The sequence below is a fragment of the Euprymna scolopes genome, chromosome 39 (genome assembly GCF_053919585.1).
Source record: "Euprymna scolopes isolate OS-2025 chromosome 39, ASM5391958v1, whole genome shotgun sequence".
NCBI lineage: Eukaryota > Metazoa > Mollusca > Cephalopoda > Sepiida > Sepiolidae > Euprymna > Euprymna scolopes.
The window spans coordinates 45142575-45162981 of NC_136520.1; the positions used below are offsets into that span (position 1 = coordinate 45142575).

The following is a 20407-nucleotide window of genomic DNA, read 5'->3' on the forward strand; positions in this document are numbered from 1 at the left end:
AAAACGAAGAGTGGAGAATCCGGGTATCGATCCCGGTACTTCTCACATGCGCAGCGAGCGCTCTACCAATTGAGCTAATTCCCCATATTCTTCTGACTGATTTATTATATTTACATGAGCAATAATTAAATTTTCCGATGAAAAACGAAGAGTGGAGAATCCGGGTATCGATCCCGGTACTTTTCACATGCGAAGCGAGCGCTCTACCAATTGAGCTAATTCCCCATATTCTTCAGACTGATTTATTATATTAAAATGAGCAATAATTCAATTTTCCGATGAAAAACGAAGAGTGGAGAATCCGGGTATCGATCCCGGTACTTCTCTCATGTTAAGCGAGCGCTCTTCTAATTGAGCTAATTCCCCATATTCTTCAGACTGATTTATTATATTCAAATGAGCAATAATTCAATTTTCCGATGAAAAACGAAGAGTGGAGAATTCGGGTATCGATCCCGGTACTTCTCACATGCGAAGCGAGCGCTCTACCAATTGAGCTAATTCCCTATATTCCTCAGACTGATTTATTATATTAAAATGAGCAATAATTCAATTTTCCGATGAAAAACGAAGAGTGGAGAATCCGGGTATCGATCCCGGTACTTCTCACATGCGAAGCGAGCGCTCTACGAATTGAGCTAATTCCCTATATTCCTCAGACTGATTTATTATATTCAAATGAGCAATAATTCAATTTTCCGATGAAAAACGAAGAGTGGAGAATCCGGGTATCGATCCCGTACTTCTCACATTCGAAGCTAGCGCTCTACCAATCGAGCTACGTCCCCATATTCTTCTGACTGATTTATTATGTTCAAATGAGCAATAATTCAATTTTCCGATGAAAAACGAAGAGTGGAGAATCCGGGTATCGATCCCGGTACTTCTCACATGCGAAGCGAGCGCTCTACGAATTGAGCTAATTCCCCATATTCTTCAGACTGGTTTATTATATTCAAATGAGCAATAATTCAATTTTCCGATGAAAAACGAAGAGTGGAGAATCCGGGTATCGATCCCGTGCTTCTCACATGCGAAGCTAGCGCTCTACCAATCGAGCTACGTCCCAATATTCTTCTGACTGATTTATTATGTTCAAATGAGGAATAATTCAATTTTCCGAGGAAAAACGAAGAGTGGAGAATCCGAGTATCGATCCGGGTACTTCTCACATGCAAAGCGAGCGCTCTACTAATTTAGCTAATTCCCCATATTCTTCTGACTGATTTATTATATTCAAATGATCAATAATTCAATTTTCCGATGAAAAACGAAGAGTGGAGAATCCGGGTATCGTTCCCGGTACTTCTCACATGCGAAGCGAGCGCTCTACCAATTGAGCTAATTCCCCATATTCTTCAGACTGATTTATTATATTCAAATGAGCAATAATTCAATTTGCCGATGAAAAACGAAGAGTGGAGAATCCGGGTATCGATCCCGGTACTTCTCACATGCGAAGCGAGCGCTCTACCAATTGAGCTAATTCCCCATATTCTTCAGACTGATTTATTATATTCAAATGAGCAATAATTCAATTTTCCGATGAAAAACGAAGAGTGGAGAAACCGGGTATCGATCCCGGTACTTCTCACATGCGAAGCGAGCGCTCTACCAATTGAGCTTATTCCCCATATTCTTCAGACTGATTTATTATATTCAAATGAGCAATAATTAAATTTCCCGATGAAAAACGAAAAGTGGAGAATCCGGGTATCGACCCGGTACTTCTCACATGCGAAGCGAGCGCTCTACCAATTGAGCTAATTCCCCATATTCTTCAGACTGATTTATTATATTCAAATGAGCAATAATTCAATTTTCCGATGAAAAACGAAGAGTGGAGAATCCGGGTATCGATCCCGGTACTTCTCACATGCGCAGCGAGCGCTCTACCAATTGAGCTAATTCCCCATATTCTACTGACTGATTTATTATATTTACATGAGCAATAATTAAATTTTCCGATGAGAAACGAAGAGTGGAGAATCCGGGTATCGATCCCGGTACTTTTCACATGCGAAGCGAGCGCTCTACCAATTGAGCTAATTCCCCATATTCTTCAGACTGATTTATTATATTAAAATGAGCAATAATTCAATTTTCCGATGAAAAACGAAGAGTGGAGAATCCGGGTATCGATCCCGGTACTTCTCTCATGTTAAGCGAGCGCTCTTCTAATTGAGCTAATTCCCCATATTCTTCTGACTGATTTATTATATTCAAATGAGCAATAATTCAATTTTCCGATGAAAAACGAAGAGTGGAGAATTCGGGTATCGATCCCGGTACTTCTCACATGCGAAGCGAGCGCTCTACCAATTGAGCTAATTCCCTATATTCCTCAGACTGATTTATTATATTCAAATGAGCAATAATTCAATTTTCCGATGAAAAACGAAGAGTGGAGAATCCGCGTATCGATCCCGGTACTTCTCACATGCGAAGCGAGCGCTCTACGAATTGAGCTAATTCCCTATATTCCTCAGACTGATTTATTATATTCAAATGAGCAATAATTCAATTTTCCGATGAAAAACGAAGAGTGGAGAATCCGGGTATCGATCCCGGTACTTCTCACATGCGAAGCGAGCGCTCTACCAATTGAGCTAATTCCCCATATTCTTCAGACTGATTTATTATATTCAAATGAGCAATAATTCAATTTTCCGATGAAAAACGAAGAGTGGAGAATCCGGGTATCGATCCCGGTACTTCTCACATGCGACGCGAGCGCTCTACCAATTGAGCTAATTCCCCATATTCTTCAGACTGATTTATTATATTCAAATGAGCAATAATTAAATTTTCCGATGAAAAACGAAGAGTTGAGAATCCGGGTATCGATCCCGGTACTTCTCACATGCGAAGCGAGCGCTCTACGAATTGAGCTAATTCCCTATATTCCTCAGACTGATTTATTATATTCAAATGAGCAATAATTAAATTTTCCGATGAAAAACGAAGAGTGGAGCATCCGGGTATCGATCCTGGTACTTCTCACATGCGAAGCGAGCGCTCTACCAATTGAGCTAATTCCCCATATTCTTCTGACTGATTTATTATATTCAAATGAGCAATAATTCAATTTTCCGATGAAAAACGAAGAGTGGAGAATCCGGGTATCGATCCCGGTACTTCTCACATGCGAAGCGAGCGCTCTACCAATTGAGCTAATTCCCCATATTCTTCAGACTGATTTATTATATTCAAATGAGCAATAATTCAATTTTCCGATGAAAAACGAAGAGTGGAGAATCCGGGTATCGATACCGGTACTTCACACATGCGAAGCGAGCGCTCTACCAATTGAGCTAATTCCCCATATTCCTCAGACTTATTTATTATATTCAAATGAGCAATAATTCCATTTTCCGATGAAAAACGAAGAGTGGAGAATCCGGGTATCGATCCCGGTACTTCTCACATGCGAAGCGAGCGCTCTAATAATTGAGCTAATTCCACATATTCTTCAGACTGATTTATTATATTCAAATGAGCAATAATTCCATTTTCCGATGAAAAACGAAGAGTGGAGAATCCGGGTATCGATCCCGGTACTTCTCACATGCGAAGCTAGCGCTCTACCAATCGAGCTAATTCCCCATATTCTTCTGATGGATTTATTATATTCAAATGAGCAATAATTAAATTTTCCGATGAAAAACGAAGAGTGGAGAATCCGAGTATCGATCCCGGTACTTCTCACATGCAAAGCGATCGCTCTACTTATTAAGCTAATTCCCCATATTCTTCTGACTGATTTATTATATTCAAATGATCAATAATTCAATTTTCCGATGAAAAACGAAGAGTGGAGAATCCGGGTATCGATCCCGGTACTTCTCACATGCAAAGCGAGCGCTCTACTAATTTAGCTAATTCCCCATATTCTTCTGACTGATTTATTATATTCAAATGAGCAATAATTCAATTTGCCGATGAAAAACGAAGAGTGGAGAATCCGGGTATCGATCCCGGTACTTCTCACATGCGAAGCGAGCGCTCTACCAATTGAGCTAATTCCCCATATTCTTCAGACTGATTTATTATATTCAAATGAGCAATAATTCAATTTTCCGATGAAAAACGAAGAGTGGAGAATCCGGGTATCGATCCCGGTACTTCTCACATGCGAAGCGAGCGCTCTACCAATTGAGCTAATTCCCCATATTCTTCAGACTGATTTATTATATTCAAATGAGCAATAATTCAATTTTCCGATGAAAAACGAAGAGTGGAGAATCCGGGTATCGATCCCGGTACTTCTCACATGCGAAGCGAGCGCTCTACCAATTGAGCTAATTCCCCATATTCTTCAGACTGATTTATTATATTCAAGTGAGCAATAATTCAATGTTCCGATGAAAAACGAAGAGTGGAGAATCCGGGTATCGATCCCGGTACTTCTCACATGCGAAGCGAGCGCTCTACCAATTGAGCTAATTCCCCATATTCTTCAGACTGATTTATTATATTCAAATGAGAAATAATTCAATTTTCCGATGAAAAACGAAGAGTGGAGAATCCGGGTATCGATCCGGTACTTCTCACATGCGAAGCGAGCGCTCTACCAATTGAGCTAATTCCCCATATTCTTCAGACTGATTTATTATATTCAAATGAGCAATAATTCAATTTTCCGATGAAAAACGAAGAGTGGAGAATCCGGGTATCGATCCCGGTACTTCTCACATGCGAAGTGAGCGCTCTACCAATTGAGCTAATTCCCCATATTCTTCAGACTGATTTATTATATTCAAATGAGCAATAATTCAATTTTCAAAGGAAAAACGAAGAGTGGAGAATCCGGGTATCGATCCCGGTACTTTTCACATGCGAAACGAGCGCTCTACCAATTGAGCTAATTCCCCATATTCTTCTGACTGATTTATTATATTGAAATGATCAATAATTCAATTTTCCGATGAAAAACGAAGAGTGGAGAATCCGGGTATCAATACCGGTACTTCTAACATGCAAAGCGAGCGCTCTACTAATTTAGCTAATTCCCCATATTCTTCTGATTGATTTATTATATTCAAATGAGCAATAATTCAATTTTCCGATGAAAAACGAAGAGTGGAGAATCCGGGTATCGATCCCGGTACTTTTCACATGCGAAGCGAGCGCTCTACCAATTGAGCTAATTCCCCATATTCTTCAGACTGATTTATTATATTAAAATGAGCAATAATTCAATTTTCCGATGAAAAACGAAGAGTGGAGAATCCGGGTATCGATCCCGGTACTTCTCTAATGTTAAGCGAGCGCTCTTCTAATTGAGCTAATTCCCCATATTCTTCAGACTGATTTATTATATTCAAATGAGCAATTATTCAATTTTCCGATGAAAAACGAAGAGTGGAGAATTCGGGTATCGATCCCGGTACTTCTCACATGCAAAGCGAGCGCTCTACCAATTGAGCTAATTCCCTATATTCCTCAGACTGATTTATTATATTCAAATGAGCAATAATTCAATTTTCCGATGAATAACGAAGAGTGGAGAATCCGGGTATCGATCCCGGTACTTCTCACATGCGAAGCGAGCGCTCTACCAATTGAGCTAATTCCCCATATTCTTCTGACTGATTTATTATATTCAAATGAGCAATAATTCAATATTCCGATGAAAAACGAAGAGTGGAGAATCCGGGTATCGATCCCGGTACTTCTCACATGCGAAGCGAGCGCTCTACCAATTGAGCTAATTCCCCATATTCTTCAGACTGATTTAGCATATTAAAATGAGCAATCATTCAATTTTACGATGAAAAACGAAAAGTGGAGAATCCGGGTATCGATCCCGGAACTTCTCTCATGTTAAGCGAGCGCTCTCCCAATTGAACTAATTCCTCATATTCTTCAGACTGATTTATTATATTCAAATGAGCAATAATTCAATTTTCCGATGAAAAACGAAGAGTGGAGAATCCGGGTATCGATCCCGGTACTTCTCACATGCGAAGCGAGCGCTCTACGAATTGAGCTAATTCCCTATATTCCTCAGACTGATTTATTATATTCAAATGAGCAATAATTCAATTTTCCGATGAAAAACGAAGAGTGGAGAATCCGGGTATCGATCCCGGTACTTCTCACATGCGAAGCGAGCGCTCTACCAATTGAGCTAATTCCCCATATTCTTCAGACTGATTTATTATATTCAAATGAGCAATAATTCAATTTTCCGATGAAAAACGAAGAGTGGAGAATCCGGGTATCGATCCCACTTCTTCTCACATGCGACGCGAGCGCTCTACCAATTGAGCTAATTCCCCATATTCTTCAGACTGATTTATTATATTCAAATGAGCAATAATTTAATTTTCCGATGAAAAACGAAGAGTGGAGAATCCGGGTATCGATCCCAGTACTTCTCACATGCGACGCGAGCGCTCTACCAATTGAGCTAATTCCCCATATTCTTCAGACTGATTTATTAAATTCAAATGAGCAATAATTAAATTTTCCGATGAAAAACGAAGAGTGGAGCATCCGGGTATCGATCCTGGTACTTCTCACATGCGAAGCGAGCGCTCTACCAATTAAGCTAATTCCCCATATTCTTCTGACTGATTTATTATATTGAAATGAGCAATAATTCAATTTTCCGATGAAAAACGAAGAGTGGAGAATCCGGGTATCGATCCCGGTACTTCTCACATGCGAAGCGAGCGCTCTACCAATTGAGCTAATTCCCCATATTCTTCAGACTGATTTATTATATTCAAATGAGCAATAATTCAATTTTCCGATGAAAAACGAAGAGTGGAGAATCCGGGTATCGATCCCGGTACTTCTCACATGCGAAGCGAGCGCTCTACCAATTGAGCTAATTCCCCATATTCTTCAGACTGATTTATTATATTCAAATGAGCAATAATTCCATTTTCCGATGAAAAACGAAGAGTGGAGAATCCGGGTATCGATCCCAGTACTTCTCACATGCGACGCGAGCGCTCTACCAATTGAGCTAATTCCCCATATTCTTCAGACTGATTTATTAAATTCAAATGAGCAATAATTAAATTTTCCGATGAAAAACGAAGAGTGGAGCATCCGGGTATCGATCCTGGTACTTCTCACATGCGAAGCGAGCGCTCTACCAATTGAGCTAATTCCCCATATTCTTCAGACTGATTTATTATATTGAAATGAGCAATAATTCAATTTTCCGATGAAAAACGAAGAGTGGAGAATCCGGGTATCGATCCCGGTACTTCTCAGATGCGAAGCGAGCGCTCTACCAATTGAGCTAATTCCCCATATTCTTCAGACTGATTTATTATATTCAAATGAGCAATAATTCAATTTTCCGATGAAAAACGAAGAGTGGAGAATCCGGGTATCGATCCCGGTACTTCTCACATGCGAAGCGAGCGCTCTACCAATTGAGCTAATTCCCCATATTCTTCAGACTGATTTATTATATTCAAATGAGCAATAATTCAATTTTCCGATGAAAAACGAAGAGTGGAGAATCCGGGTATCGATCCCGGTACTTCTCACATGCGAAGCGAGCGCTCTACCAATTGAGCTAATTCCCCATATTCTTCAGACTGATTTATTATATTCAAATGAGCAATAATTCAATTTTCCGATGAAAAACGAAGAGTGGAGAATCCGGGTATCGATCCCAGTACTTCTCACATGCGAAGCGAGCGCTCTACGAATTAAGCTAATTCCCTATATTCCTCAGACTGATTTATTATATTCAAATGAGCAATAATTCAATTTTCCGATGAAAAACGAAGAGTGGAGAATCCGGGTATCGATCCCGGTACTTCTCACATGCGAAGCGAGCGCTCTACGAATTGAGCTAATTCCCCATATTCTTCAGACTGATTTATTATATTCAAATGAGCAATAATTCAATTTTCCGATGAAAAACGAAGAGTGGAGAATCCGGGTATCGATCCCGGTACTTCTCACATGCGAAGCGAGCGCTCTACCAATTGAGCTAATTCCCCATATTCTTCAGACTGATTTATTATATTCAAATGAGCAATAATTCAATTTTCCGATGAAAAACGAAGAGTGGAGAATCCGGGTATCGATCCCAGTACTTCTCACATGCGACGCGAGCGCTCTACCAATTGAGCTAATTCCCCATATTCTTCAGACTGATTTATTATATTCAAATGAGCAATAATTTAATTTTCCGATGAAAAACGAAGAGTGGAGAATCCGGGTATCGATCCCAGTACTTCTCACATGCGACGCGAGCGCTCTACCAATTGAGCTAATTCCCCATATTCTTCAGACTGATTTATTAAATTCAAATGAGCAATAATTAAATTTTCCGATGAAAAACGAAGAGTGGAGCATCCGGGTATCGATCCTGGTACTTCTCACATGCGAAGCGAGCGCTCTACCAATTAAGCTAATTCCCCATATTCTTCTGACTGATTTATTATATTGAAATGAGCAATAATTCAATTTTCCGATGAAAAACGAAGAGTGGAGAATCCGGGTATCGATCCCGGTACTTCTCACATGCGAAGCGAGCGCTCTACCAATTGAGCTAATTCCCCATATTCTTCAGACTGATTTATTATATTCAAATGAGCAATAATTCAATTTTCCGATGAAAAACGAAGAGTGGAGAATCCGGGTATCGATCCCGGTACTTCTCACATGCGAAGCGAGCGCTCTACCAATTGAGCTAATTCCCCATATTCTTCAGACTGATTTATTATATTCAAATGAGCAATAATTCAATTTTCCGATGAAAAACGAAGAGTGGAGAATCCGGGTATCGATCCCAGTACTTCTCACATGCGACGCGAGCGCTCTACCAATTGAGCTAATTCCCCATATTCTTCAGACTGATTTATTATATTCAAATGAGCAATAATTTAATTTTCCGATGAAAAACGAAGAGTGGAGAATCCGGGTATCGATCCCAGTACTTCTCACATGCGACGCGAGCGCTCTACCAATTGAGCTAATTCCCCATATTCTTCAGACTGATTTATTAAATTCAAATGAGCAATAATTAAATTTTCCGATGAAAAAAGAAAGAGTGGAGCATCCGGGTATCGATCCTGGTACTTCTCACATGCGAAGCGAGCGCTCTACCAATTAAGCTAATTCCCCATATTCTTCTGACTGATTTATTATATTGAAATGAGCAATAATTCAATTTTCCGATGAAAAACGAAGAGTGGAGAATCCGGGTATCGATCCCGGTACTTCTCACATGCGAAGCGAGCGCTCTACCAATTGAGCTAATTCCCCATATTCTTCAGACTGATTTATTATATTCAAATGAGCAATAATTCAATTTTCCGATGAAAAACGAAGAGTGGAGAATCCGGGTATCGATCCCGGTACTTCTCACATGCGAAGCGAGCGCTCTACCAATTGAGCTAATTCCCCATATTCTTCAGACTGATTTATTATATTCAAATGAGCAATAATTCCATTTTCCGATGAAAAACGAAGAGTGGAGAATCCGGGTATCGATCCCAGTACTTCTCACATGCGACGCGAGCGCTCTACCAATTGAGCTAATTCCCCATATTCTTCAGACTGATTTATTAAATTCAAATGAGCAATAATTAAATTTTCCGATGAAAAACGAAGAGTGGAGCATCCGGGTATCGATCCTGGTACTTCTCACATGCGAAGCGAGCGCTCTACCAATTGAGCTAATTCCCCATATTCTTCAGACTGATTTATTATATTGAAATGAGCAATAATTCAATTTTCCGATGAAAAACGAAGAGTGGAGAATCCGGGTATCGATCCCGGTACTTCTCAGATGCGAAGCGAGCGCTCTACCAATTGAGCTAATTCCCCATATTCTTCAGACTGATTTATTATATTCAAATGAGCAATAATTCAATTTTCCGATGAAAAACGAAGAGTGGAGAATCCGGGTATCGATCCCGGTACTTCTCACATGCGAAGCGAGCGCTCTACCAATTGAGCTAATTCCCCATATTCTTCAGACTGATTTATTATATTCAAATGAGCAATAATTCAATTTTCCGATGAAAAACGAAGAGTGGAGAATCCGGGTATCGATCCCGGTACTTCTCACATGCGAAGCGAGCGCTCTACCAATTGAGCTAATTCCCCATATTCTTCAGACTGATTTATTATATTCAAATGAGCAATAATTCAATTTTCCGATGAAAAACGAAGAGTGGAGAATCCGGGTATCGATCCCAGTACTTCTCACATGCGAAGCGAGCGCTCTACGAATTAAGCTAATTCCCTATATTCCTCAGACTGATTTATTATATTCAAATGAGCAATAATTCAATTTTCCGATGAAAAACGAAGAGTGGAGAATCCGGGTATCGATCCCGGTACTTCTCACATGCGAAGCGAGCGCTCTACCAATTGAGCTAATTCCCCATATTCTTCAGACTGATTTATTATATTCAAATGAGCAATAATTCAATTTTCCGATGAAAAACGAAGAGTGGAGAATCCGGGTATCGATCCCAGTACTTCTCACATGCGACGCGAGCGCTCTACCAATTAAGCTAATTCCCCATATTCTTCAGACTGATTTATTATATTAAAATGAGCAATAATTAAATTTTCCGATGAAAAACGAAGAGTTGAGAATCCGGGTATCGATCCCGGTACTTCTCACATGCGAAGTGAGCGCTCTACGAATTGAGCTAATTCCCTATATTCCTCAGACTGATTTATTATATTCAAATGAGCAATAATTCAATTTTCCGATGAAAAACGAAGAGTGGAGAATCCGGGTATCGATCCCGGTACTTCTCACATGCGAAGCGAGCGCTCTACCAATTGAGCTAATTCCCCATATTCTTCAGACTGATTTATTATATTCAAATGAGCAATAATTCAATTTTCCGATGAAAAACGAAGAGTGGAGAATCCGGGTATCGATCCCAGTACTTTTCACATGCGACGCGAGCGCTCTACCAATTGAGCTAATTCCCCATATTCTTCAGACTGATTTATTATATTCAAATGAGCAATAATTCAATTTTCCGATGAAAAACGAAGAGTGGAGCATCCGGGTATCGATCCTGGTACTTCTCACATGCGAAGCGAGCGCTCTACCAATTGAGCTAATTCCCCATATTCTTCTGACTGATTTATTATATTGAAATGAGCAATAATTCAATTTTCCGATGAAAAACGAAGAGTGGAGAATCCGGGTATCGATCCCGGTACTTCTCACATGCGAAGCGAGCGCTCTACCAATTGAGCTAATTCCCCATATACTTCAGACTGATTTATTATATTTAAATGAGCAATAATGCAATTTTCCGATGAAAAACGAAGAGTGGAGAATCCGGGTATCGATCCCGGTACTTCTCACATGCGAAGCGAGCGCTCTACCAATTGAGCTAATTCCCCATATTCTTCAGACTGATTTATTATATTCAAATGAGCAATAATTCAATTTTCCGATGAAAAACGAAGAGTGGAGAATCCGGGTATCGATACCGGTACTTCACACATGCGAAGCGAGCGCTCTACCAATTGAGCTAATTCCCCATATTCCTCAGACTTATTTATTATATTCAAATGAGCAATAATTCCATTTTCCGATGAAAAACGAAGAGTTGAGAATCCGGGTATCGATCCCGGTACTTCTCACATGCGAAGCGAGCGCTCTACCAATTGAGCTAATTCCCTATATTCCTCAGACTGATTTATTATATTCAAATGAGCAATAATTCAATTTTCCGATGAAAAACGAAGAGTGGAGAATCCGGGTATCGATCCCGGTACTTCTCACATGCGAAGCGAGCGCTCTACCAATTGAGCTAATTCCCCATATTCTTCAGACTGATTTATTATATTCAAATGAGCAATAATTCAATTTTCCGATGAAAAACGAAGAGTGGAGAATCCGGGTATCGATCCCAGTACTTCTACCATGCGACGCGAGCGCTCTACCAATTGAGCTAATTCCCCATATTCTTCAGACTGATTTATTATATTCAAATGAGCAATAATTCAATTTTCCGATGAAAAACGAAGAGTGGAGAATCCGGGTATCGATCCCAGTACTTCTCACATGCGACGCGAGCGCTCTACCAATTAAGCTAATTCCCCATATTCTTCAGACTGATTTATTATATTAAAATGAGCAATAATTAAATTTTCCGATGAAAAACGAAGAGTTGAGAATCCGGGTATCGATCCCGGTACTTCTCACATGCGAAGTGAGCGCTCTACGAATTGAGCTAATTCCCTATATTCCTCAGACTGATTTATTATATTCAAATGAGCAATAATTCAATTTTCCGATGAAAAACGAAGAGTGGAGAATCCGGGTATCGATCCCGGTACTTCTCACATGCGAAGCGAGCGCTCTACCAATTGAGCTAATTCCCCATATTCTTCAGACTGATTTATTATATTCAAATGAGCAATAATTCAATTTTCCGATGAAAAACGAAGAGTGGAGAATCCGGGTATCGATCCCAGTACTTTTCACATGCGACGCGAGCGCTCTACCAATTGAGCTAATTCCCCATATTCTTCAGACTGATTTATTATATTCAAATGAGCAATAATTCAATTTTCCGATGAAAAACGAAGAGTGGAGCATCCGGGTATCGATCCTGGTACTTCTCACATGCGAAGCGAGCGCTCTACCAATTGAGCTAATTCCCCATATTCTTCTGACTGATTTATTATATTGAAATGAGCAATAATTCAATTTTCCGATGAAAAACGAAGAGTGGAGAATCCGGGTATCGATCCCGGTACTTCTCACATGCGAAGCGAGCGCTCTACCAATTGAGCTAATTCCCCATATACTTCAGACTGATTTATTATATTTAAATGAGCAATAATGCAATTTTCCGATGAAAAACGAAGAGTGGAGAATCCGGGTATCGATCCCGGTACTTCTCACATGCGAAGCGAGCGCTCTACCAATTGAGCTAATTCCCCATATTCTTCAGACTGATTTATTATATTCAAATGAGCAATAATTCAATTTTCCGATGAAAAACGAAGAGTGGAGAATCCGGGTATCGATACCGGTACTTCACACATGCGAAGCGAGCGCTCTACCAATTGAGCTAATTCCCCATATTCCTCAGACTTATTTATTATATTCAAATGAGCAATAATTCCATTTTCCGATGAAAAACGAAGAGTTGAGAATCCGGGTATCGATCCCGGTACTTCTCACATGCGAAGCGAGCGCTCTACCAATTGAGCTAATTCCCTATATTCCTCAGACTGATTTATTATATTCAAATGAGCAATAATTCAATTTTCCGATGAAAAACGAAGAGTGGAGAATCCGGGTATCGATCCCGGTACTTCTCACATGCGAAGCGAGCGCTCTACCAATTGAGCTAATTCCCCATATTCTTCAGACTGATTTATTATATTCAAATGAGCAATAATTCAATTTTCCGATGAAAAACGAAGAGTGGAGAATCCGGGTATCGATCCCAGTACTTCTACCATGCGACGCGAGCGCTCTACCAATTGAGCTAATTCCCCATATTCTTCAGACTGATTTATTAAATTCAAATGAGCAATAATTAAATTTTCCAATGAAAAACGAAGAGTGGAGCATCCGGGTATCGATCCTGGTACTTCTCACATGCGAAGCGAGCGCTCTACCAATTGAGCTAATTCCCCATATTCTTCTGACTGATTTATTATATTGAAATGAGCAATAATTCAATTTTCCGATGAAAAACGAAGAGTGGAGAATCCGGGTATCGATCCCGGTACTTCTCACATGCGAAGCGAGCGCTCTACCAATTGAGCTAATTCCCCATATTCTTCAGACTGATTTATTATATTCAAATGAGCAATAATTAAATTTTCCGATGAAAAACGAAGAGTGGAGAATCCGGGTATCGATCCCGGTACTTCTCACATGCGAAGCGAGCGCTCTACCAATTGAGCTAATTCCCCATATTCTTCAGACTGATTTATTATATTAAAATGAGCAATAATTCAATTTTCCGATGAAAAACGAAGAGTGGAGAATCCGGGTATCGATACCGGTACTTCACACATGCGAAGCGAGCGCTCTACCAATTGAGCTAATTCCCCATATTCCTCAGACTTATTTATTATATTCAAATGAGCAATAATTCCATTTTCCGATGAAAAACGAAGAGTGGAGAATCCGGGTATCGATCCCGGTACTTCTCACATGCGAAGCGAGCGCTCTACCAATTGAGCTAATTCCCCATATTCTTCTGACTGATTTATTATATTCAAATGAGCAATAATTCAATTTTCCGATGAAAAACGAAGAGTGGAGAATCCGGGTATCGATCCCGGTACTCCTCACATGCGAAGCGAGCGCTCTAATAATTGAGCTAATTCCCCATATTCTTCAGACTGATTTATTATATTCAAATGAGCAATAATTCCATTTTCCGATGAAAAACGAAGAGTGGAGAATCCGGGTATCGATCCCGGTACTTCTCACATGCGAAGCTAGCGCTTTACCAATCGAGCTCATTCCCCATATTCTTCTGACTGATTTATTATATTCAAATGAGCAATAATTCAATTTTCCGATGAAAAACGAAGAGTGGAGAATCCGAGTATCGATCCCGGTACTTCTCACATGCAAAGCGATCGCTCTACTAATTAAGCTAATTCCCCATATTCTTCTGACTGATTTATTATATTCAAATGATCAATAATTCAATTTTCCGATGAAAAACGAAGAGTGGAGAATCCGGGTATCGATCCCGGTACTTCTCACATGCAAAGCGAGCGCTCTACTAATTTAGCTAATTCCCCATATTCTTCTGACTGATTTATTATATTCAAATGAGCAATAATTCAATTTTCCGATGAAAAACGAAGAGTGGAGAATCCGGGTATCGATCCCGGTACTTCTCACATGCGAAGCGAGCGCTCTACCAATTGAGCTAATTCCCCATATTCTTCAGACTGATTTATTATATTCAAATGAGCAATAATTCAATTTTCCGATGAAAAACGAAGAGTGGAGAATCCGGGTATCGATCCCGGTACTTCTCACATGCGAAGCGAGCGCTCTACCAATTGAGCTAATTCCCCATATTCTTCAGACTGATTTATTATATTCAAATGAGCAATAATTCAATTTTCCGATGAAAAACGAAGAGTGGAGAATCCGGGTATCGATCCCGGTACTTCTCACATGCGAAGCGAGCGCTCTACCAATTGAGCTAATTCCCCATATTCTTCAGACTGATTTATTATATTCAAGTGAGCAATAATTCAATGTTCCGATGAAAAACGAAGAGTGGAGAATCCGGGTATCGATCCCGGTACTTCTCACATGCGAAGCGAGCGCTCTACCAATTGAGCTAATTCCCCATATTCTTCTGACTGATTTATTATATTCAAATGAGCAATAATTCAATTTTCCGATGAAAAACGAAGAGTGGAGAATCCGAGTATCGATCCCGGTACTTCTCACATGCAAAGCGATCGCTCTACTAATTAAGCTAATTCCCCATATTCTTCTGACTGATTTATTATATTCAAATGATCAATAATTCAATTTTCCGATGAAAAACGAAGAGTGGAGAATCCGGGTATCGATCCCGGTACTTCTCACATGCAAAGCGAGCTCTCTACTAATTTAGCTAATTCCCCATATTCTTCTGACTGATTTATTATATTCAAATGAGCAATAATTCAATTTTCCGATGAAAAACGAAGAGTGGAGAATCCGGGTATCGATCCCGGTACTTCTCACATGCGAAGCGAGCGCTCTACCAATTGAGCTAATTCCCCATATTCTTCAGACTGATTTATTATATTCAAATGAGCAATAATTCAATTTTCCGATAGAAAAACGAAGAGTGGAGAATCCGGGTATCGATCCCGGTACTTCTCACATGCGAAGCGAGCGCTCTACCAATTGAGCTAATTCCCCATATTCTTCAGACTGATTTATTATATTCAAATGAGCAATAATTCAATTTTCCGATGAAAAACGAAGAGTGGAGAATCCGGGTATCGATCCCGGTACTTCTCACATGCGAAGCGAGCGCTCTACCAATTGAGCTAATTCCCCATATTCTTCAGACTGATTTATTATATTCAAGTGAGCAATAATTCAATGTTCCGATGAAAAACGAAGAGTGGAGAATCCGGGTATCGATCCCGGTACTTCTCACATGCGAAGCGAGCGTTCTACCAATTGAGCTAATTCCCCATATTCTTCAGACTGATTTATTATATTCAAATGAGCAATAATTCAATTTTCCGATGAAAAACGAAGAGTGGAGAATCCGGGTATCGATCCCGGTACTTCTCACATGCGAAGCGAGCGCTCTACCAATTGAGCTAATTCCCCATATTCTTCAGACTGATTTATTATATTCAAATGAGCAATAATTCAATTTTCCGATGAAAAACGAAGAGTGGAGAATCCGGGTATCGATCCCGGTACTTCTCACATGCGAAGCGAGCGCTCTACCAATTGAGCTAATTCCCCATATTCTTCAGACTGATTTATTATATTCAAGTGAGCAATAATTCAATGTTCCGATGAAAAACGAAGAGTGGAGAATCCGGGTATCGATCCCGGTACTTCTCACATGCGAAGCGAGCGTTCTACCAATTGAGCTAATTCCCCATATTCTTCAGACTGATTTATTATATTCAAATGAGCAATAATTCAATTTTCCGATGAAAAACGAAGAGTGGAGAATCCGGGTATCGATCCCGGTACTTCTCACATGCGAAGCGAGCGCTCTACCAATTGAGCTAATTCCCCATATTCTTCAGACTGATTTATTATATTCAAATGAGCAATAATTCAATTTTCCGATGAAAAACGAAGAGTGGAGAATCCGGGTATCGATCCCGGTACTTCTCACATGCGAAGCGAGCGCTCTACCAATTGAGCTAATTCCCCATATTCTTCAGACTGATTTATTATATTCAAATGAGCAATAATTCAATTTTCAAAGGAAAAACGAAGAGTGGAGAATCCGGGTATCGATCCCGATACTTTTCACATGCGAAGCGAGCGCTCTACCAATTGAGCTAATTCCCCATATTCTTCTGACTGATTTATTATATTCAAATGATCAATAATTATATTTTCCGATGAAAAACGAAGAGTGGAGAATCCGTGTATCAATACCGGTACTTCTAACATGCAAAGCGAGCGCTCTACTAATTTAGCTAATTCCCCATATTCTTCTGATTGATTTATTATATTCAAATGAGCAATAATTCAATTTTCCGATGAAAAACGAAGAGTGGAGAATCCGGGTATCGATCCCGGTACTTCTCACATGCGAAGCGAGCGCTCTACCAATTGAGCTAATTCCCCATATTCTTCAGACTGATTTATTATATTCAAGTGAGCAATAATTCAATGTTCCGATGAAAAACGAAGAGTGGAGAATCCGGGTATCGATCCCGGTACTTCTCACATGCGAAGCGAGCGCTCTACCAATTGAGCTAATTCCCCATATTCTTCAGACTGATTTATTATATTCAAATGAGCAATAATTCAATTTTCCGATGAAAAACGAAGAGTGGAGAATCCGGGTATCGATCCCGGTACTTCTCCCATGCGAATGGAGCGCTCTACCAATTGAGCTAATTCCCCATAGTCTTCAGACTGATTTATTATATTCAAATGAGCAATAATTCAATTTTCCGATGAAAAAACGAAGAGTGGAGAATCCGGGTATCGATCCCGGTACTTCTCACATGCGAAGCGAGCGCTCTACCAATTGAGCTAATTCCCCATATTCTTCAGACTGATTTATTATATTCAAATGAGCAATAATTCAATTTTCCGATGAAAAACGAAGAGTGGAGAATCCGGGTATCGATCCCGGTACTTCTCACATGCGAAGCGAGCGCTCTACCAATTGAGCTAATTCCCCATATTCTTCAGACTGATTTATTATATTCAAATGAGCAATAATTCAATTTTCCGATGAAAAACGAAGAGTGGAGAATCCGGGTATCGATCCCGGTACTTCTCACATGCGAAGCGAGCGCTCTACCAATTGAGCTAATTCCCCATATTCTTCAGACTGATTTATTATATTCTAATGAGCAATAATTCAATTTTCAAATGAAAAACGAAGAGTGGAGAATCCGGGTATCGATCCCGGTACTTTTCACATGCGAAGCGAGCGCTCTACCAATTGAGCTAATTCCCCATATTCTTCTGACTGATTTATTATATTCAAATGATCAATAATTCAATTTTCCGATGAAAAACGAAGAGTGGAGAATCCGGGTATCGATCCCGGTACTTCTCAAATGCAAAGCGAGCGCTCTACTAATTTAGCTAATTCCCCATATTCTTCTGATTGATTTATTATATTCAAATGAGCAATAATTCAATTTTCCGATGAAAAACGAAGAGTGGAGAATCCGGGTATCGATCCCGGTACTTCTCACATGCGAAGCGAGCGCTCTACCAATTGAGCTAATTCCCCATATTCTTCAGACTGATTTATTATATTCAAATGAGCAATAATTCAATTTTCCGATGAAAAACGAAGAGTGGAGAATCCGGGTATCGATCCCGGTACTTCTCACATGCGAAGCGAGCGCTCTACCAATTGAGCTAATTCCCCATATTCTTCAGACTGATTTATTATATTAAAATGAGCAATAATTCAATTTTCGATGAAAAACGAAGAATGGAGAATCCGGGTATCGATCCCGGTACTTCTCACGTGCGAAGCGAGCGCTCTACCAATTGAGCTAATTCCCCATATTCTTCAGGCTGATTTATTATATTCAAGTGAGCAATAATTCAATGTTCCGATGAAAAACGAAGAGTGGAGAATCCGGGTATCGATCCCGGTACTTCTCACATGCGAAGCGAGCGCTCTACCAATTGAGCTAATTCCCCATATTCTTCAGACTGATTTATTATATTCAAATGAGCAATAATTCAATTTTCCGATGAAAAACGAAGAGTGGAGAATCCGGGTATCGATCCCGGTACTTCTCACATGCGAAGCGAGCGCTCTACCAATTGAGCTAATTCCCCATATTCTTCAGACTGATTTATTATATTCAAATGAGCAATAATTCAATTTTCCGATGAAAAACGAAGAGTGGAGAATCCGGGTATCGATCCCGGTACTTCTCACATGCGAAGCGAGCGCTCTACCAATTGAGCTTATTCCCCATATTCTTCAGACTGATTTATTATATTAAAATGAGCAATAATTAAATTTTCCGATGAAAAACGAAGAGTGGAGAATCCGGGTATCGATCCCGGTACTTCTCACATGCGAAGCGAGCGCTCTACCAATTGAGCTAATTCCCCATATTCTTCAGACTGATTTATTATATTAAAATGAGCAATAATTCAATTTTCCGATGAAAAACGAAGAGTGGAGAATCCGGGTACCGATACCGGTACTTCACACATGCGAAGCGAGCGCTCTACCAATTGAGCTAATTCCCCATATTCCTCAGACTTATTTATTATATTCAAATGAGCAATAATTCAATTTTCCGATGAAAAACGAAGAGTGGAGAATCCGGGTATCGATCCCGGTTCTTCTCACATGCGAAGCGAGCGCTCTACCAATTGAGCTAATTCCCCATATTGTTCAGACTGATTTATTATATTCAAATGAGCAATAATTCAATTTTCCGATGAAAAACGAAGAGTGGAGAATCCGGGTATCGATCCGGTACTTCTCACATGCGAAGCGAGCGCTCTACCAATTGAGCTAATTCCCCATATTCTTCAGACTGATTTATTATATTCAAATGAGCAATAATTCAATTTTCCGATGAAAAACGAATGAGTGGAGAATCCGGGTATCAATCCCGGTACTTCTCACATGCGAAGCGAGCGCTCTACCAATTGAGCTAATTCTCCATATTCTTCAGACTGATTTATTATATTCAAATGAGCAATAATTAAATTTTCCGATGAAAAACGAAGAGTGGAGAATCCGGGTATCGATCCCGGTACTTCTCACATGCGAAGCGAGCGCTCTACGAATTGAGCTAATTCCCCATATTCTTCAGACTGATTTATTATATTCAAATGAGCAATAATTCAATTTTCCGATGAAAAACGAAGAGTGGAGAATCCGGGTATCGATACCGGTACTTCACACATTCGAAGCGAGCGCTCTACCAATTGAGCTAATTCCCCATATTTCTCAGGCTTATTTATTATATTCAAATGAGCAATAATTCAATTTTCCGATGAAAAACGAAGAGTGGAGAATCCGGGTATCGATCCCGGTACTTCTCACATGCGAAGCGAGCGCTCTAATAATTGAGCTAATTCCCCATATTCTTCAGACTGATTTATTATATTCAAATGAGCAATAATTCAATTTTCCGATGAAAAACGAAGAGTGGAGAATCCGGGTATCGATCCCGGTACGTCTCACATGCGAAGCGAGCGCTCTACCAATTGAGCTAATTCACCATATTCTTCTGACTGATTTAT

At 39.8% G+C, this 20407-nt stretch overlaps 57 non-coding genes across 57 annotated transcripts; all 57 read right to left on the minus strand.

Moving 5' to 3' along the window:
* Nucleotides 1–1419: 1419 nt before the first annotated feature.
* Nucleotides 1420–1492, minus strand: Trnaa-cgc (transfer RNA alanine (anticodon CGC)). Its single transcript has one exon. It is a non-coding gene; the product is annotated as a tRNA-Ala (tRNA).
* Nucleotides 1493–2546: 1054 nt separating this feature from the next.
* Trnaa-cgc (transfer RNA alanine (anticodon CGC)) lies at nucleotides 2547–2619 on the minus strand. The gene has a single exon. It is a non-coding gene; the product is annotated as a tRNA-Ala (tRNA).
* Nucleotides 2620–3110: 491 nt separating this feature from the next.
* Nucleotides 3111–3183, minus strand: Trnaa-cgc (transfer RNA alanine (anticodon CGC)). The gene has a single exon. It is a non-coding gene; the product is annotated as a tRNA-Ala (tRNA).
* A 773-nt stretch (nucleotides 3184–3956) lies between these two features.
* Trnaa-cgc (transfer RNA alanine (anticodon CGC)) lies at nucleotides 3957–4029 on the minus strand. The gene has a single exon. It is a non-coding gene; the product is annotated as a tRNA-Ala (tRNA).
* A 68-nt stretch (nucleotides 4030–4097) lies between these two features.
* Trnaa-cgc (transfer RNA alanine (anticodon CGC)) lies at nucleotides 4098–4170 on the minus strand. Its single transcript has one exon. It is a non-coding gene; the product is annotated as a tRNA-Ala (tRNA).
* A 68-nt stretch (nucleotides 4171–4238) lies between these two features.
* Nucleotides 4239–4311, minus strand: Trnaa-cgc (transfer RNA alanine (anticodon CGC)). The gene has a single exon. It is a non-coding gene; the product is annotated as a tRNA-Ala (tRNA).
* Nucleotides 4312–4379: 68 nt separating this feature from the next.
* On the minus strand, nucleotides 4380–4452 carry Trnaa-cgc (transfer RNA alanine (anticodon CGC)). The gene has a single exon. It is a non-coding gene; the product is annotated as a tRNA-Ala (tRNA).
* Nucleotides 4453–5506: 1054 nt separating this feature from the next.
* On the minus strand, nucleotides 5507–5579 carry Trnaa-cgc (transfer RNA alanine (anticodon CGC)). Its single transcript has one exon. It is a non-coding gene; the product is annotated as a tRNA-Ala (tRNA).
* A 68-nt stretch (nucleotides 5580–5647) lies between these two features.
* On the minus strand, nucleotides 5648–5720 carry Trnaa-cgc (transfer RNA alanine (anticodon CGC)). Its single transcript has one exon. It is a non-coding gene; the product is annotated as a tRNA-Ala (tRNA).
* Nucleotides 5721–6070: 350 nt separating this feature from the next.
* Nucleotides 6071–6143, minus strand: Trnaa-cgc (transfer RNA alanine (anticodon CGC)). The gene has a single exon. It is a non-coding gene; the product is annotated as a tRNA-Ala (tRNA).
* A 491-nt stretch (nucleotides 6144–6634) lies between these two features.
* Trnaa-cgc (transfer RNA alanine (anticodon CGC)) lies at nucleotides 6635–6707 on the minus strand. Its single transcript has one exon. It is a non-coding gene; the product is annotated as a tRNA-Ala (tRNA).
* Nucleotides 6708–6775: 68 nt separating this feature from the next.
* Trnaa-cgc (transfer RNA alanine (anticodon CGC)) lies at nucleotides 6776–6848 on the minus strand. Its single transcript has one exon. It is a non-coding gene; the product is annotated as a tRNA-Ala (tRNA).
* Nucleotides 6849–7339: 491 nt separating this feature from the next.
* Nucleotides 7340–7412, minus strand: Trnaa-cgc (transfer RNA alanine (anticodon CGC)). Its single transcript has one exon. It is a non-coding gene; the product is annotated as a tRNA-Ala (tRNA).
* A 68-nt stretch (nucleotides 7413–7480) lies between these two features.
* Trnaa-cgc (transfer RNA alanine (anticodon CGC)) lies at nucleotides 7481–7553 on the minus strand. The gene has a single exon. It is a non-coding gene; the product is annotated as a tRNA-Ala (tRNA).
* Nucleotides 7554–7903: 350 nt separating this feature from the next.
* Nucleotides 7904–7976, minus strand: Trnaa-cgc (transfer RNA alanine (anticodon CGC)). Its single transcript has one exon. It is a non-coding gene; the product is annotated as a tRNA-Ala (tRNA).
* Nucleotides 7977–8467: 491 nt separating this feature from the next.
* Nucleotides 8468–8540, minus strand: Trnaa-cgc (transfer RNA alanine (anticodon CGC)). The gene has a single exon. It is a non-coding gene; the product is annotated as a tRNA-Ala (tRNA).
* A 68-nt stretch (nucleotides 8541–8608) lies between these two features.
* On the minus strand, nucleotides 8609–8681 carry Trnaa-cgc (transfer RNA alanine (anticodon CGC)). Its single transcript has one exon. It is a non-coding gene; the product is annotated as a tRNA-Ala (tRNA).
* A 492-nt stretch (nucleotides 8682–9173) lies between these two features.
* Nucleotides 9174–9246, minus strand: Trnaa-cgc (transfer RNA alanine (anticodon CGC)). Its single transcript has one exon. It is a non-coding gene; the product is annotated as a tRNA-Ala (tRNA).
* Nucleotides 9247–9314: 68 nt separating this feature from the next.
* On the minus strand, nucleotides 9315–9387 carry Trnaa-cgc (transfer RNA alanine (anticodon CGC)). The gene has a single exon. It is a non-coding gene; the product is annotated as a tRNA-Ala (tRNA).
* A 491-nt stretch (nucleotides 9388–9878) lies between these two features.
* On the minus strand, nucleotides 9879–9951 carry Trnaa-cgc (transfer RNA alanine (anticodon CGC)). The gene has a single exon. It is a non-coding gene; the product is annotated as a tRNA-Ala (tRNA).
* A 68-nt stretch (nucleotides 9952–10019) lies between these two features.
* Trnaa-cgc (transfer RNA alanine (anticodon CGC)) lies at nucleotides 10020–10092 on the minus strand. Its single transcript has one exon. It is a non-coding gene; the product is annotated as a tRNA-Ala (tRNA).
* Nucleotides 10093–10301: 209 nt separating this feature from the next.
* Nucleotides 10302–10374, minus strand: Trnaa-cgc (transfer RNA alanine (anticodon CGC)). Its single transcript has one exon. It is a non-coding gene; the product is annotated as a tRNA-Ala (tRNA).
* Nucleotides 10375–10724: 350 nt separating this feature from the next.
* Trnaa-cgc (transfer RNA alanine (anticodon CGC)) lies at nucleotides 10725–10797 on the minus strand. The gene has a single exon. It is a non-coding gene; the product is annotated as a tRNA-Ala (tRNA).
* A 350-nt stretch (nucleotides 10798–11147) lies between these two features.
* On the minus strand, nucleotides 11148–11220 carry Trnaa-cgc (transfer RNA alanine (anticodon CGC)). The gene has a single exon. It is a non-coding gene; the product is annotated as a tRNA-Ala (tRNA).
* A 68-nt stretch (nucleotides 11221–11288) lies between these two features.
* Nucleotides 11289–11361, minus strand: Trnaa-cgc (transfer RNA alanine (anticodon CGC)). The gene has a single exon. It is a non-coding gene; the product is annotated as a tRNA-Ala (tRNA).
* Nucleotides 11362–11711: 350 nt separating this feature from the next.
* Trnaa-cgc (transfer RNA alanine (anticodon CGC)) lies at nucleotides 11712–11784 on the minus strand. The gene has a single exon. It is a non-coding gene; the product is annotated as a tRNA-Ala (tRNA).
* A 491-nt stretch (nucleotides 11785–12275) lies between these two features.
* Nucleotides 12276–12348, minus strand: Trnaa-cgc (transfer RNA alanine (anticodon CGC)). The gene has a single exon. It is a non-coding gene; the product is annotated as a tRNA-Ala (tRNA).
* A 350-nt stretch (nucleotides 12349–12698) lies between these two features.
* Nucleotides 12699–12771, minus strand: Trnaa-cgc (transfer RNA alanine (anticodon CGC)). Its single transcript has one exon. It is a non-coding gene; the product is annotated as a tRNA-Ala (tRNA).
* Nucleotides 12772–12839: 68 nt separating this feature from the next.
* Nucleotides 12840–12912, minus strand: Trnaa-cgc (transfer RNA alanine (anticodon CGC)). Its single transcript has one exon. It is a non-coding gene; the product is annotated as a tRNA-Ala (tRNA).
* Nucleotides 12913–13262: 350 nt separating this feature from the next.
* Nucleotides 13263–13335, minus strand: Trnaa-cgc (transfer RNA alanine (anticodon CGC)). Its single transcript has one exon. It is a non-coding gene; the product is annotated as a tRNA-Ala (tRNA).
* Nucleotides 13336–13685: 350 nt separating this feature from the next.
* Trnaa-cgc (transfer RNA alanine (anticodon CGC)) lies at nucleotides 13686–13758 on the minus strand. Its single transcript has one exon. It is a non-coding gene; the product is annotated as a tRNA-Ala (tRNA).
* A 68-nt stretch (nucleotides 13759–13826) lies between these two features.
* Nucleotides 13827–13899, minus strand: Trnaa-cgc (transfer RNA alanine (anticodon CGC)). Its single transcript has one exon. It is a non-coding gene; the product is annotated as a tRNA-Ala (tRNA).
* Nucleotides 13900–14108: 209 nt separating this feature from the next.
* Nucleotides 14109–14181, minus strand: Trnaa-cgc (transfer RNA alanine (anticodon CGC)). The gene has a single exon. It is a non-coding gene; the product is annotated as a tRNA-Ala (tRNA).
* Nucleotides 14182–14813: 632 nt separating this feature from the next.
* Nucleotides 14814–14886, minus strand: Trnaa-cgc (transfer RNA alanine (anticodon CGC)). Its single transcript has one exon. It is a non-coding gene; the product is annotated as a tRNA-Ala (tRNA).
* A 68-nt stretch (nucleotides 14887–14954) lies between these two features.
* On the minus strand, nucleotides 14955–15027 carry Trnaa-cgc (transfer RNA alanine (anticodon CGC)). The gene has a single exon. It is a non-coding gene; the product is annotated as a tRNA-Ala (tRNA).
* Nucleotides 15028–15095: 68 nt separating this feature from the next.
* On the minus strand, nucleotides 15096–15168 carry Trnaa-cgc (transfer RNA alanine (anticodon CGC)). The gene has a single exon. It is a non-coding gene; the product is annotated as a tRNA-Ala (tRNA).
* Nucleotides 15169–15236: 68 nt separating this feature from the next.
* Trnaa-cgc (transfer RNA alanine (anticodon CGC)) lies at nucleotides 15237–15309 on the minus strand. The gene has a single exon. It is a non-coding gene; the product is annotated as a tRNA-Ala (tRNA).
* Nucleotides 15310–15659: 350 nt separating this feature from the next.
* Nucleotides 15660–15732, minus strand: Trnaa-cgc (transfer RNA alanine (anticodon CGC)). Its single transcript has one exon. It is a non-coding gene; the product is annotated as a tRNA-Ala (tRNA).
* A 69-nt stretch (nucleotides 15733–15801) lies between these two features.
* Nucleotides 15802–15874, minus strand: Trnaa-cgc (transfer RNA alanine (anticodon CGC)). Its single transcript has one exon. It is a non-coding gene; the product is annotated as a tRNA-Ala (tRNA).
* A 68-nt stretch (nucleotides 15875–15942) lies between these two features.
* Trnaa-cgc (transfer RNA alanine (anticodon CGC)) lies at nucleotides 15943–16015 on the minus strand. Its single transcript has one exon. It is a non-coding gene; the product is annotated as a tRNA-Ala (tRNA).
* A 209-nt stretch (nucleotides 16016–16224) lies between these two features.
* On the minus strand, nucleotides 16225–16297 carry Trnaa-cgc (transfer RNA alanine (anticodon CGC)). The gene has a single exon. It is a non-coding gene; the product is annotated as a tRNA-Ala (tRNA).
* A 68-nt stretch (nucleotides 16298–16365) lies between these two features.
* Trnaa-cgc (transfer RNA alanine (anticodon CGC)) lies at nucleotides 16366–16438 on the minus strand. The gene has a single exon. It is a non-coding gene; the product is annotated as a tRNA-Ala (tRNA).
* A 209-nt stretch (nucleotides 16439–16647) lies between these two features.
* Trnaa-cgc (transfer RNA alanine (anticodon CGC)) lies at nucleotides 16648–16720 on the minus strand. The gene has a single exon. It is a non-coding gene; the product is annotated as a tRNA-Ala (tRNA).
* A 68-nt stretch (nucleotides 16721–16788) lies between these two features.
* Trnaa-cgc (transfer RNA alanine (anticodon CGC)) lies at nucleotides 16789–16861 on the minus strand. The gene has a single exon. It is a non-coding gene; the product is annotated as a tRNA-Ala (tRNA).
* Nucleotides 16862–17211: 350 nt separating this feature from the next.
* Nucleotides 17212–17284, minus strand: Trnaa-cgc (transfer RNA alanine (anticodon CGC)). The gene has a single exon. It is a non-coding gene; the product is annotated as a tRNA-Ala (tRNA).
* Nucleotides 17285–17352: 68 nt separating this feature from the next.
* Trnaa-cgc (transfer RNA alanine (anticodon CGC)) lies at nucleotides 17353–17425 on the minus strand. The gene has a single exon. It is a non-coding gene; the product is annotated as a tRNA-Ala (tRNA).
* Nucleotides 17426–17635: 210 nt separating this feature from the next.
* On the minus strand, nucleotides 17636–17708 carry Trnaa-cgc (transfer RNA alanine (anticodon CGC)). The gene has a single exon. It is a non-coding gene; the product is annotated as a tRNA-Ala (tRNA).
* Nucleotides 17709–17776: 68 nt separating this feature from the next.
* Nucleotides 17777–17849, minus strand: Trnaa-cgc (transfer RNA alanine (anticodon CGC)). Its single transcript has one exon. It is a non-coding gene; the product is annotated as a tRNA-Ala (tRNA).
* Nucleotides 17850–17917: 68 nt separating this feature from the next.
* Trnaa-cgc (transfer RNA alanine (anticodon CGC)) lies at nucleotides 17918–17990 on the minus strand. The gene has a single exon. It is a non-coding gene; the product is annotated as a tRNA-Ala (tRNA).
* Nucleotides 17991–18340: 350 nt separating this feature from the next.
* On the minus strand, nucleotides 18341–18413 carry Trnaa-cgc (transfer RNA alanine (anticodon CGC)). The gene has a single exon. It is a non-coding gene; the product is annotated as a tRNA-Ala (tRNA).
* Nucleotides 18414–18481: 68 nt separating this feature from the next.
* On the minus strand, nucleotides 18482–18554 carry Trnaa-cgc (transfer RNA alanine (anticodon CGC)). Its single transcript has one exon. It is a non-coding gene; the product is annotated as a tRNA-Ala (tRNA).
* Nucleotides 18555–18621: 67 nt separating this feature from the next.
* Trnaa-cgc (transfer RNA alanine (anticodon CGC)) lies at nucleotides 18622–18694 on the minus strand. Its single transcript has one exon. It is a non-coding gene; the product is annotated as a tRNA-Ala (tRNA).
* A 68-nt stretch (nucleotides 18695–18762) lies between these two features.
* Nucleotides 18763–18835, minus strand: Trnaa-cgc (transfer RNA alanine (anticodon CGC)). Its single transcript has one exon. It is a non-coding gene; the product is annotated as a tRNA-Ala (tRNA).
* Nucleotides 18836–18903: 68 nt separating this feature from the next.
* Nucleotides 18904–18976, minus strand: Trnaa-cgc (transfer RNA alanine (anticodon CGC)). Its single transcript has one exon. It is a non-coding gene; the product is annotated as a tRNA-Ala (tRNA).
* A 209-nt stretch (nucleotides 18977–19185) lies between these two features.
* Trnaa-cgc (transfer RNA alanine (anticodon CGC)) lies at nucleotides 19186–19258 on the minus strand. Its single transcript has one exon. It is a non-coding gene; the product is annotated as a tRNA-Ala (tRNA).
* A 209-nt stretch (nucleotides 19259–19467) lies between these two features.
* On the minus strand, nucleotides 19468–19540 carry Trnaa-cgc (transfer RNA alanine (anticodon CGC)). The gene has a single exon. It is a non-coding gene; the product is annotated as a tRNA-Ala (tRNA).
* A 773-nt stretch (nucleotides 19541–20313) lies between these two features.
* Trnaa-cgc (transfer RNA alanine (anticodon CGC)) lies at nucleotides 20314–20386 on the minus strand. Its single transcript has one exon. It is a non-coding gene; the product is annotated as a tRNA-Ala (tRNA).
* Nucleotides 20387–20407: the final 21 nt, after the last annotated feature.